At 38.7% G+C, this 12,658-nt stretch overlaps 1 protein-coding gene and 1 long non-coding RNA gene across 6 annotated transcripts in view; one reads left to right on the top strand and one right to left on the bottom strand.

Annotated features, from left to right (window-relative positions):
• The window catches only part of LOC308557329, a 473,078-nt gene extending 472,788 nt beyond the window's left edge, over positions 1–290 (bottom strand). Inside the window, exon 1 of the long non-coding RNA XR_013998814.1 lies at positions 112–290. This is a non-coding gene — a long non-coding RNA (uncharacterized lncRNA). The remainder of the gene's footprint in view (positions 1–111) is intronic.
• TBL1XR1 (TBL1X/Y related 1) overlaps positions 1–12,658 on the top strand; it is a 137,945-nt gene that overhangs the window by 522 nt on the left and 124,765 nt on the right. The window contains exon 1 of one of the 5 annotated variants that reach the window (XM_081137692.1): positions 450–601. The exons of the other annotated variants lie outside the window; for them this stretch is intronic. The gene's annotated coding sequence lies outside the window, so the exon portion shown is untranslated. Of the gene's footprint in view, positions 1–449; positions 602–12,658 lie in introns of those variants that run through there. 5 annotated transcript variants of the gene reach the window in all.

Here is a 12,658-nt window from a genome sequence, read left to right as displayed (position 1 = left end):
GAGGGGAAGGCATTTAGGGTGTCCCATCCCCCTTTTTTCCTCTCAGGCTTCTTTGAAATGCTCACGTGCCTGCCCAACCCCTACCCTTTCCTGGTCTCGGGGGATCCTTACCCTTATTATGTTGTCCCCGAAAATATGCACCTCGGCCTTCTCCCCCTCTTCCAACCTTCGTGCATTTACACCCCCTTTTTGTGTGTATTTGTGGGGGGAGGCTTTCAGGAAAGAATTTGCAGCAAATTGAATCAAGGAGCCATCATGAGGCCGACTCCTTTATAGCCTATTTTTAGCAGAGGAGAGGGATCTTTTCGGTGCACATTATTTTGTTAAACCTCGGGCGGCGATGGGAGTCTGCTTCCCTCCTTGGGCGCGTCCCCGGCCCCGGCGCGGCGACCCGGGCCGCGAGCGGGGGCCGCCGGAGGCTGTTGGGGCCGCGGGTCCCGGGCGGGGGCGCCGGCGGGGGAGGGGCGCGCGCGGCGGGGCCGCACTTCTGGACGTGTTTATTTGTAACTTAGTGCTTCTTATCGTCCTAAGAAGGTATTTTGAGTCTCTTTGAAGTTGGGTTCAGAAGTGTAGAATTGGCAAAGTTATTGCCAGCTTCCTGGTAAGTTTTGGGTGGCACAGAGTCACATTATTTTCTGACAGTGTAAAGGCCACGTTGTGAGGGTGGTTTCTCGGTAACTTCCTCTTTGCAATCGATGTCTTTTTTTTTTCCTTTTTTTTAAACAGAAACAGACTTTTACTTAAGTGAAATATTAATGTTAAATGGCAGCTCGAGGGAAGCAATGCATGTGCTAACGTGTTCCGTATTTTTGGAAGTTCCTAATTTGCTGAAACAGGCATCACTTTGCAGTGTTGCAGTGGCAACCGAGATTAAATTTAAGCTGTGAAAATGGTGTGTTTCATGTAAAATTTGGGTTGTGATGGCTCTTTAAAAATGCTCCTGTTCGGTTTTATAATAACATTCTCTAAAATAATTTGGTGATTGTAAATGACAAGAGTTGGAACCTAGTTAAAAACTAGATTTTTTCAGTGTCTGGAGTTTACTTAATACCTTGGGACTGTGCAGGCACCGAGGTGAATAGTTTTAGTACCTCTGTGATTTACAGTTGACTTAGGGAAGTTTACTATTGGCTTTCTTGTTTTCCAAACAAGAACCTTACGTTGAGCTAAACAAGCTTGTTAATCAAATATGGTGGGTGAATTGGTGGGTTATTTTTAGTCTAAATGCATTGTCCTCTCCCTCCCCCCATGTAATTAAGTTATTACCCTCCTCCCCCCTTTTCCTAAAGACTCCTTTATCAGATTGTAAAATATAAGACCCTGGTGGTGTTTTCATCTACTTACCTACAACAAATTGTAGTAAATATCCTGGTTACACATTGAAGATACAGTGAGTGACTTTTTGGCTTTCCCAGTGTGGTTCATTTTCATTTTTGTTAAATCAGATCCATGCTACATTGGTGTGTTTTAGTAATCCTGACTTCCTGGGACTGTACATTCTCACCATTTTAATAAGTTTATAGTCTAGGGAAGTAGAGCAGCTTTGTCTCCATGAAGACGGTGTGTATGTTAGGTTGTATCATGGGAGTTCCTGGCAAGCAAGCTTTGGAAATTATCATTGACGACTCTAGAAATAGTTAGCATTTACCTTTGGAGGAGGGGCAGCAGATAGAAAATGTGGCTGAGAGTGGTTAGGCATGTGATGCGGTGTTTATACTTTTTGCTCTTAAGTTGAGGTTTTCCTGATTGTTTTGAATGTAATTTTTTTCCAGTTCTTTTATCATGCACTGTCTAATGTATGTAACCATGACCATTAAATCCATAAATAACTACTATTTTTGCCATTTGAGTAGTTAGAAGCAGACCTGTAGGGGAAAGTACCAAACTGTATGGGGTGAAAACAACAATTACATGGAAGAAGTTTTTCTTCCTATTGAGGAACTGCAGGGACTCCTCAATAGCTTAAAAGTTGTTGCATAGCTCACTGTCAGTTAGTGACGTTTGGTTATTCATATGGGGGAGACACATTATAAATGAAGTTGCCCCTGGTAGGGGTTGTATTTTTTGCATTGGTTGCTTCAAAGAAGTGTTAAACATTTTAATAACTTCTTACATGTGTCCAGGAATCTTTCTGTTACTTGTTTTCTCAACACCTAGTTAAGGTTTATCATGATTACCACGATGCTTGCTACCAAGAGAACTTGCTACCAAGAGAATGAGAAGAACTGCTTCCTGTGTCCTGGGAGCCTTTCAAGCTAATGGGCAGAAAGGGTAGAAGCTTAATATAAACATAGGGGTTACTGATGAAAAAAGATGTGACTAATGGACCTTTTGAACAACAACCTGTTGAGTAAATACATCTATTTGTATATTGCAATGTAATATAAGTACAGTCTTGTCAAATGGATGGCTGACAAAGGAGTCCTGCAATTTACTACAGCATTATTATTGCAGAGAATTTCTGAATTGACACATTTTGATTAAGTTAGTAGAAGTAATTTGTTGGGTTTGTTCAGTTTTTGTATTTATATAAAAAGAATTGAGAGAAGTGAGAATGGTGGTAAGTCAGGAGAGAGGGATGGCAGAAGTATTGGCACTGTCTGGCACTTTGTATTTTTCTAGTACAAGTGAATTTGAGTCATTTCACAAATAACATTTACAATATGTCACTGACATACAAAAAAAAAGCAGCTAACATGGAGACATTTATGCATTCCCATAAAACAGAAGGGCTAGGCCTCCAGGGTTGTGTAGTAGAGAATTAGTAAGAGTATGGTCGAGTTTGGAGACCACCATGGTGGTATGTCTCCTGCTCTATCACCAACAGAAACTTGATTTTTTTTTTAAAAAAGAGAGAGTTGTGTGTGAGCTGCTGTTGAAGTTTCCTACTCGCCACCTCTGGGATTGGACTTGCAAGAGTACAATGAATTGCCCTGTTATGAAGAGCCAGAAAGAGGAAAGGAACTCTGCTTGGGCTATGCCCTGTGCTCTAGGAAAGGTGAGAGATGCTTTCTGTGCCGTTTATACCTCAGGCTAATCCTATGAGGTGAGTAGTATTGGGCTTTTTTTGTGTGTGGATGATAAAACACAGGTCCTGAGAAGTTAATTCACTTGTCCAAGGCCACAAAATGATCCAACGATGCACTAGAGCCCAAACCTAGATCTGTCTGTGCCCTATCCATGTTCTTTCTAGATAGCTGTAGCTGTTCCAAGTTTTTCCAGCTGTTTTGTCAGTCTTTTCTGTAGCTATCCTTGCAAAAGCTAGTGTTTCTAGTCAAGTTTATAATTCTTTAGTTGTGTATCTCTACTAATCGGGTCAAGTGATTGCATGGATAAATGAAATTCATGGGATTAAACCATCATTGTGCTTTAATCTCTAGAACTGTTTAGTAAGATAGAATCTTGCTATTTTCTACCTTAAGATTGACAGTGGCAAGGTGGCCTCTCCAACTACTGCCTGTAGAAATAAGAAAAGGTGGTTCCATGCCTACAATTAAGGAAAAGCAAATAAGAGCATGTCCAACTATCCTCAGTACATATTCCTTGAATAAAAAACAGCATGTCTTGTGTATCATAGTGATTCCATCAGCGATCTTGAGGCCAGCTGCCTGGGTTCAAACTCTGGCACTAGCCCTTATTTTATTATATGTGACCTTGGGGGAGTAACTCCTGCTGTACTTAGTTTCCTCCTCTGTGTCATGGGGACAGTTGACTTTGTACAGTTGAGAGGATTGAGAGAAGTGTATATGTAAGGTGCTGAGAACAGTACTTGACGTACAACAAGCATCATGGAAATGTAAGGTGTTTGGGATGATGATTTTGGATTTGAAGTTTGCTTCTTTGTATTACATTTTATTTGCTTGTTACTTATTTTCAGTGGGGGCATAATGTCTAGAAAGCATTTGGCAGCTTTATTTCCTGGATTCCTTGTCAAAGTATTTGAAATAAATTTGGCTTAATTTATTTACTTTTGAAGTTGTGATTTAAGGCTTACCTTGAAGGATTAGATTGGATTTTAATAGTATCAAGTTACATGGTTGGTGTAGGTACAGAGATTCGTCTTTTGCATGCCTTTGTTGCTGTTCCATCACTTGGGCTTGAACTTCTAAATTCACTTGTATTATTTTAAATATTTTCCAACTCTTTAAAATGTTTTTTTGTTTGTTTTTCAACGCCAGATTCCTCAGTACCTAGGATCTGCTTTTTAGATTGGAGGGATTACTTCAAGTGGGTTGTAGTTTCTCCAGCCTTGACTTTTCATCTGTGTTCTGTTCCATATTCCAGCTGCTGTCAAGACAGTTCTACTTGGAAATTCTGTTCCTCTGGAATATCTGTGAGCCTTGTCTTATTTTCCCTTCCCATTTTTTACCATTCTTAATTAGTGATAATGTTAACTACTATTAGAGTTTTATGAGTCAGGACTGCACAGATGCTTTGGACAGGTACTTATGACAATCTGAGTGGGTGATACCCTGATTTTAACAGCAGAGAAACAGGCTCAGGTAGTAAGGGGCGTTAGGCCCAGTGTGTTGGTCTTATAGCCAGGTCTTTTACTAGCAGTCTACTGTCTTCTCAGTGGTGAATGAAAGAATGAATGAATGAATGGTTTTTGGTCTGGGTTATGGAAATTAATTTTCTAGTAGGTTGTCTTGAGCAGCCTTTCTTCTCTGTCCTATCTTCTGTAACTACTGATAGTGTAATTTATTTAAAATACTGACTTCATCATGTCAGTTTCCCTGCTGGAGAACCCATAATGGCTTCCGTTTGCCAACTGGATCACGTTCGTGTGCTTCAGTCCTGGCTTTTAAGGCTCCATTTCTACCTATTTAGCTTAATTTCCCACTCTTTTCCAACTGGGATTCTTGCCTGCCTATCAAATACTGCAGTTTTCCATACTCATTACTCCACTGTTTTTGCGAATGCTGTTCCTTCCGTTTGTCCTCTTTATGGCCTAATTTCAGTCCCACTTCTTCCATGAAGCTTTTTCTGGCCATCCTGACTCAGGGTATTTCTTCCCTGAGATTCCATTGATTTAGTGAATATCACAGACTCCATAATTATTCACTGTTTTATCACCCCAACTTCACATCATATTTCTTGGACTTTTAAAAATAGTATTTAGCAGAATTCTTATTTTGAAAATGTTTTTATTGATTTTTTTTTTAGGGAGAGAAACATCCATTGACTGTCTCCTGCTGCCTCCTGCCTGTTCCCTAGTGGGGATTGAGCTGGCAACCCGGGCATGTGCCCTGACCCAGAATTGAACCTGTGACCTCTAGGTGCATGGGATGATACTCAACCAGTTGAGCCAGACCGGCCAGGACTTTAGCAGAATTGTTGACTTTTCTTTCATACTATCTTCATGTAAAATGAATTGTTTCTACAAGGGCCAAAGCTAAAATAACAGTGACAGTCCTATTGATATGGCAGAAGCTTCTTTTTGAATTAGACCTTCAAGGTTTAGGTGTATGATAGTCACATTTAACTGCTAATCTGAATTTTTAAAAAAAGAACCTAGTCAAAACTTAAGAGTGAAGTGAAAGTGAAGAATTTTGTCTTCTTAAATTTTAAGAATGGTGACCACGCCCTAGCCAGCTTGGCTCAGTGCTTAGGGCTTTGGCCCACAGACGCAAGGGTCCTGGATTTGATTCCAGCCAAGGGCACATACTTCGGTTGTAGGCTTGATCCCCGGCCCTGGTCCGGATACATGCGGGAGGCACCTGATCCATGTGTCTCTCTCACATGGATGTCCCCCCCCCCCCGAAAAGCAATGAAAAAAATCCTTGGGTGAGGATAAAGCCAAAAAGAATGGTAGCCACATCGGTGAAAAGCCACTGTGGCTGGGAATCAGGTCACTAAGTTTGCTTTATCTGGTTATCTTTGTGCTAGTTACACCTTAAGATTTTTGACTTTATGTATTTAATTTTATTCTCAGGCTTTTTTGCTCATAATTTTCTCAGTAGTGTGCCTAAAGTTTTTATTTTTAGCTTTCAGTCTGTGTGACAGCATTCTGACCACATTGGAGTCCCGCTTGAGCCATTGCTATGAACGTGTGAACATTCAGTATAGGGCGCATCTCTCTTATTGTGTGCATGGGTTCAGTCTGCCAGAAGAGTGGCGTCACGGCCATCTCCCTTGAATAGGTTTTTATGGTATGGCTGTGCCGTATTAGTTACAAGCAACCTGCGTAATTTATTCTAAGTGCAACTAATTTAGTTTTATCCTTCTGAATTTTTTAATGTTTAGAGTTTTAAAATAAAAGTTTTTTTAGCATGATTTTTTTTTTGCATCAAACAAAATGAGTTTGGATGCTACCTGCTTTCTGAGGGTTTAGATTCTTAACTCAGAATTAATATAATCAGACTATAAGGGTCATGCTGAAAGATCAACAGTTAAATTCCAGTAAACATAGAAAGAGTATTCAGATTAAGGAAAAGATTTGTGTGAAATGAATAGTTTGAAGAATGAATGAGGAAGAATAGGTATTGAATGTTTAAACTGGAAGTTTGCCACCTGTTTTCCTCTGTAGCTGTGAAAGTTTCTTTCAATAGGTAGAATTTTAAAAAACAGAAGAGAACATGAGGAGCACAGGTCAGAGATGGTCATTCCAGTATCTTAATAGAATAATTCTTCTCATGAAATGATACTTCGTACTCCCAAGCTTTTTTTTTTAAAAAGAGATAAAGATGTTTAAATTTTTTAATTACTTCAAAAACAGATGAATTTTTACTTTTTAGGAATTAGATTTCAATCTACTTCTTGATATCTTTTTTATTTTGTCTGAGAACAAAGGTGATATCTGAGCTTTTTTCCTCTTTTTTTTTTTTTTTTTTGCATTGTGTTATTTTTAACACTGAATGATAGGACATTATTAATGAGGTAATCAGTGACTGTTTATTCTTACTGCTTATCTACTTGAATGGTGCAAAATATTTTAAATTTTAACATGGGTTCACTATTAAGCAAATGAATTTTTATCAGATTTTGTTAAAACTGTGGCTTTTAGGTATGTGGGTAAATGATGTATCTCCTAGAGATGTGTATTAAGAGGATCACATGAAGTAGTACCTAATGTTTGCTTATTCAGCCAATACTTACGTAGTTAATTCCTGTATTAAAATTCTTCAGTTCTCTTATTTTTATGTGACTTTTATTTTTGATGAAGATCTACATGGAAAATTTGCTTAATTTAAGGTGTTTAAAGACAAAAAAAAAAACACTACAACCTTACATAGCATAATAGAAAGTACTTGTCATTAGCGTAAGCAGACTCATTGCTAGAGAAGTTGCAGTAATAGCGTATTATTCTTAATTTAAATATATCTTTATTGATTTTCGTAGAGAGGAAAGGAGAGGTAGAGAGAGAGAGAGAGAGAGAGAGAAACATCAATGATGAGAGAGTCATCATTGATCCACTGCCTCCTGCATGCCCCTGACTGAGGATGGAGCCCCTAACCCAAGGCATGTCCCCTTACCCGGAATTGAACTGTGATCTCCTGGATCCTAGGTCAATGCTCAATTGCTGAGCCAGGCCCGGCCAGGCAGTAATAGCCTATTTTGGTGGTTATCTTCAACTGCTAATAGAACAAAAATTATGGGTTAGGGAGAGGTGTTTTACACTTTCTCCTTAATTTGAACATGCTAATTGTGTAGAGTGTATACTAATTTTGTTCCATCTCTGTTTTGTCGCTATCAGATGTCATTAACTCAGAGTGTAAGGCAATTGGGTCATCTACTTTGGATATTTGAAATAAGGTAGTAGGAATAATGAATGAATTTTCTTAACATCTTGTTTTCTCTTTTTCTATATAATTATCCCTTTATGGGATAAAATTTATCATATGTGTGTAAATTTTTAGATGCTGTTTGTAGCTGTGGCAATGTTCTTTGGCACCTTTTTATATAAAAATGTAATAACTTTCTCTGTTTTTCTTAGTGTACATTTGTGAGATCATAGACAGGTTAGGAAGGTTAGGAGTGCAGTCTGTTACTGTATCAGGAAATAGTTTTCCTATTCTTGTGCAAAATCTCTCAGGCCCTCCCCAGAATTGTTTTTTGACTTTGGACTTCTTTATGTCCTGCCAGCAGAGGTCACCAGTTTTAACACCTGGTGAGAGAGATGTGTAAATTGAATTGGTCATTTACAGATTTGTTTAAATTTGATGTTTATGACTTTGTTAGTATTTATTTATAGGCTCTTCTTAAAGATATGTTTAAATGAAAAAATAAGGAGGCAAAAGATCTTGTATAGCCTGCTGCCATTTTAACTTAGAAAGGGGGAGAGGAGTGGAAAGGACACATACATGGTGATGGGGTGTATATGAGTATGTGTATGCATGCTTGTCTTATGTGTTCAAGGTGACTCCAGAAAGAGACACAAGAGACTGGTAACAGTGACTTTGGGGGGGGGGTAAGGTTGGGGTGGGGAGATCATGAGGTCAGATGTGGGAGAACCTTATTTTTGTGCATAACCTTTTGAACTGTTTGAATTTTGTGTTAGTTTTACCATTTCTAAAACAGAAATGATTGTGAAAAGTCAAGGCTTCCAATTAAGAATTCTTAATCTTTTCTATTCCTTTCAGTTTGGACAGTCGAAAGAAGAGAAAACATGTTAACATCTCTCATGCTTTTCAGTCCTTAAAGAGCTGAAACTGTGTATTTCTGCATGCTCTTATTTTTATTTCTTAAATTTGTTGGTAGAATGAGAGCATGATTAAAAAGTTTTGGTTCTATTTCATGATTGGGGTCATCAGATCAGTAAAAGTATTTAGTGATAGTGACTGGTGATTTTTGAGTCCTATCCATAGTTGATAATTAGAAATTAATTCATTGCAAACTTTAAAAGATTTTGGTTGTGTGGAAGTAGTGGTACCTGATTACAAAGGTGTCATTATTTTGCCAGGGATTTGGAAATCAGGTGAAAATTGGAGTTCTCATAGTTTAGTAGTTGACTTTAATAATTATGATAAACTTTGATAAAATGGTATTTGTGGAACTGTATATTCTGATACTGCATGGATCCTAACATGACTTGTGAATTTAGATGTATGTATTATTGACTCCAAGGAGACAGATACATTAGACTCTGATTCTGTTTTTGGTTGCAGTTGGTGTCATTTGTAATTGTACATTGGCTGTTTAGTTTATCCACAGGGTCTTGCCTTCTAGTTGTGCTTACCAGTTTTAACTTAAGCTGGAACAACCTCAGAGAAAGGTAGCATCTCTGTTTTGTGTATTTAATTCTGCTGTGACCTGACGCTAACCTTTCCTGAGAGCAGTGCCTTTCTTTTTAGCGTTGAGAGGACTAGGTAGGGTCTGTGATCTTTGGCAGTAACCCCTAACTATATGTAGGCTGTTAAGGTGGTGAAGAGCTCAGCTCTGAAACCAGGCATACCTGATTTGAATCCTGTCACCCCTACTTATCAGTTATATAGCTTTGGGAAATTATATAACCATTCCAGTTGGTTTCCACTCTGAAAAATGGGAATAAGGGTAATTAATACTTTTCTTCATAGAGCATTTGTGGGGATTGAAATGTGAATACATGTAAAGCAATTATTACAGGGCCTGGCACATAGGAAGTACTCAATAAATGCTAGCTACTACTTGGTGCTTTTGTTAGCTGCAGGAGGAACAGCTGTGGAGACAGGCAGAAAAGTGACACCCCTTCTGTAAACCTGTCATGGCTTCCTGTGGCAACTGCAGAGAATGGGATGGTTAGAATTCCCAAGTTAGAGGGCTAAGACTGCTACATTTGGTGACTGAGCTTTTGTTTCTCACTGTGAAATGAGAATGTGTACTGTGAAGCTGTTATGTTTCTGATACTTATGTTGTTTTACAGTAATATTTTATATGGAATTTGGTCACATCTTGATATGATGTTTCAAGGGAAAACAAGTTTGCTGCCTTTCTTAAAAAATAGTCTTTTTGTGTTCAGGAATGGAATCTACTCCTTTTTCCCAGTCTCTGGGAGATCAGACCCTGCTCTGGCTCTCAGTACTGCTTGTGAATGGATCAGTCATTTCAAATAGGCATGCTGCAAACTGTGTGAACTCTGACTTGGATTCTCACTAAGAAATACATATGACATAACACAGGATGTGTATATGTGCAAAAATACTGAAGTTTTCAGGAAATGATATTCGCTTTAATATGTGCTACACATTTTCTATACTCTTATTTTTTGTTTAAAAACATGCAGGGTGATTCAAATATACAAAATTAGAAAAGGGATTCATCATTTTTACAAGTTCATTGACCCTTGGACTCATTGTGTTCGTGCTGTAAGAATTGTGAGGGTCTGCTTGATAGCCTAGCGTCCTGCTCTACAGCTTTTGGTGTCAGCAGAGACAATAAGCTCAACACCTGGGTTAAAAGAAACAAAGACGTTGACCTGACATTAGCAGTTAAACTTGAATTGGGTTGTTGTGTAGATTTGTCCATGTGTTCCTGATACTCATATACTCTTTCTGGTTTATTTCCTTTTGGGTCCTGTCCCTCCACATTAGAACCTGGCCTTTACCTGATACTGATAGTGCCGTGCTTGCTTGACTTTTACTCCTGGTTCTCCATCTTAGCTTGTGCTCTCCCTAAGATCTTGGCCTTCCCTTGGGTCTCAGAGCATGCGCACACTCCATGCCCTTTGTCTCTTTAAATGAGCCATTACTGTACAAGTGGTTCTGTGGCCCAGATTGGGTCTTAATTCTGACCTCTTCTGATCTACTACTACCCACACTCTAGCGTGCGAACATCCTGTACTTTCTTCCTGTGTTTTTACTGTTGAGTGTAGGCTGGCAGTGGTATGAGATTTTCATTTAATGATAAGTGGTGATGAGATGGAGTTGGAAGATAAGAGGGTCAGAGTTGGAAGAAATAGGAGTAGGTCATGGTAACACTGTCAGGGTGAGCTGGGGCAACATCTACTTCTGGCTTTGGTGAAAATATCCAGGACAGTTTGAAATATTGGGTGTTTGGAGTGGGAGGCGCAGGAATAAGAAGTCTTGGTATTATTATTTGGAGCCTTCCAAAGTGGAAGGTGACTTTTTTCCCCCCTTTCATTTTTATTGAAGATCCTTTTGTCAGAGGGAGATAGTTGTCAGAGGAAAGATAGTTGAGCTGCTTTCTGGAAACCAGAATTTGCTATGAGGGAAGATAAAATTTCCATTTTTAGAATTTAGAACTAAAATTATTGCCACTGCATTTCAGTGATATTTTAAGAAATATTTATACTTATAAGTAAAAATTTTAAAATTCAACAGATAAAAAATTACCAACATAGTATATTTAAAACATTAACATTTTCATTTTCCTCTGAATGTTAAAACAAGCAAGGTCCTATTAAATAGGGGCATGAACACAGAATTTATTTTGGAACCTTTTGTGTTTTTTACCTTTTGTTTATTTGTCTGCTGGAGTGGACTTTTGTTTAAGTAGATAACTTAATCTTTTATATCCCTAGGCTCTCTGTTTCTCATATGGGGGCATGTTTTCTAATTTGTTGCTTCTCTACTTGGTTTGTTCCATTTTACTGGGTCATATACTCTTACGAATAGCTGGCTGCCTTGTTCATCTAGTCTCATTTGCCTTTCTTGCATTTTCTTCCAGATGACTCATATGTGTTGCTAGTAGATAACATTGGTTGGTTGGTTCCTTTGGTCTGACAAATCAACATGTAAGTGACTTCCTACAAGTGAGAACTGGTAGTAACAGGAAAAGTGGCTTTTTTTTTTTCTTTTTAGTTTGTGCATAACAGCATACTGATTCTTTGATAAATACTATGATAAATACACAAGGTATAATTTATAATGCATATATGGCTTTATAGAGTGCTTAGCAAAAACATTTATACATACTGTTTTGTCTGGCATTATAGAAGATGCTCAGTTAATGCCAGTTTTCTTCCCTTTACCCTTCTTCTGTGGGTTTTCCATCATACTCAGTACAAAATTCAGATGCCTTTCCTTAGCCTCCACCATGTGATCGTGCCCTTGGCCACCTCACAAACCTTGTGTTTCCCAGCACCCTCCCCCTTGTTCACTGTTCCCAGCCATGCCAGCTCCACGCCTACTGAACAAGCTTGTTCCTGTCTCAGTGCCTTAATTGCTTTGCTCTGGGCTTCAGGCTTGGCCCTGAAATGGTCATAAGGCTAATTCTAATTCTTTTATGTCCCTCAGATTTCAGTTTCAATGCCACTATCTCAGGTCTTGTAGAGAGGTCACACTGAAGTGTAGCTGCCCACTCCTTAGCCATTTGGTTTCCCTTAGCCATTTTCAGTCACAAGACCCTCTTATTTTCCTCGTATCACTTGATCATTGAGATATATATATATAAAATATCACTCATTTCCAGTGTCCTATTGTAAGGATGAACCAGTAGTTTAAGGCTATCATCTGGTCATGAAAACATTAGGTTAAGCTCCGTGAGAACAGGTATGGGCTCTGTCATGTCACTCCAGGACCTACAACAGGACCTGGTACGTGTTCAGTAAATACTTTAGTAAATTGTTCCCTTGGGAATGTTTACATGTCCAGCTGATAGCCTTAAACTGGTTCATCCTTACAGTCGAACACTGGAATAATTCATTAAGAGGTCAGCATTTGGAAGAGGCTATGCTACATTGGTATGTACATTTGGAGGTCTAGGGAACATATGTGAGTGC

This window comes from Miniopterus schreibersii (assembly GCF_964146895.1).
Source record: "Miniopterus schreibersii genome assembly, chromosome: 5".
Taxonomy (NCBI): Eukaryota; Metazoa; Chordata; class Mammalia; order Chiroptera; family Miniopteridae; genus Miniopterus; species Miniopterus schreibersii.
Note: the sequence above shows the minus strand (reverse complement) of the source record. Positions and strands in the feature narration are given on the sequence as shown.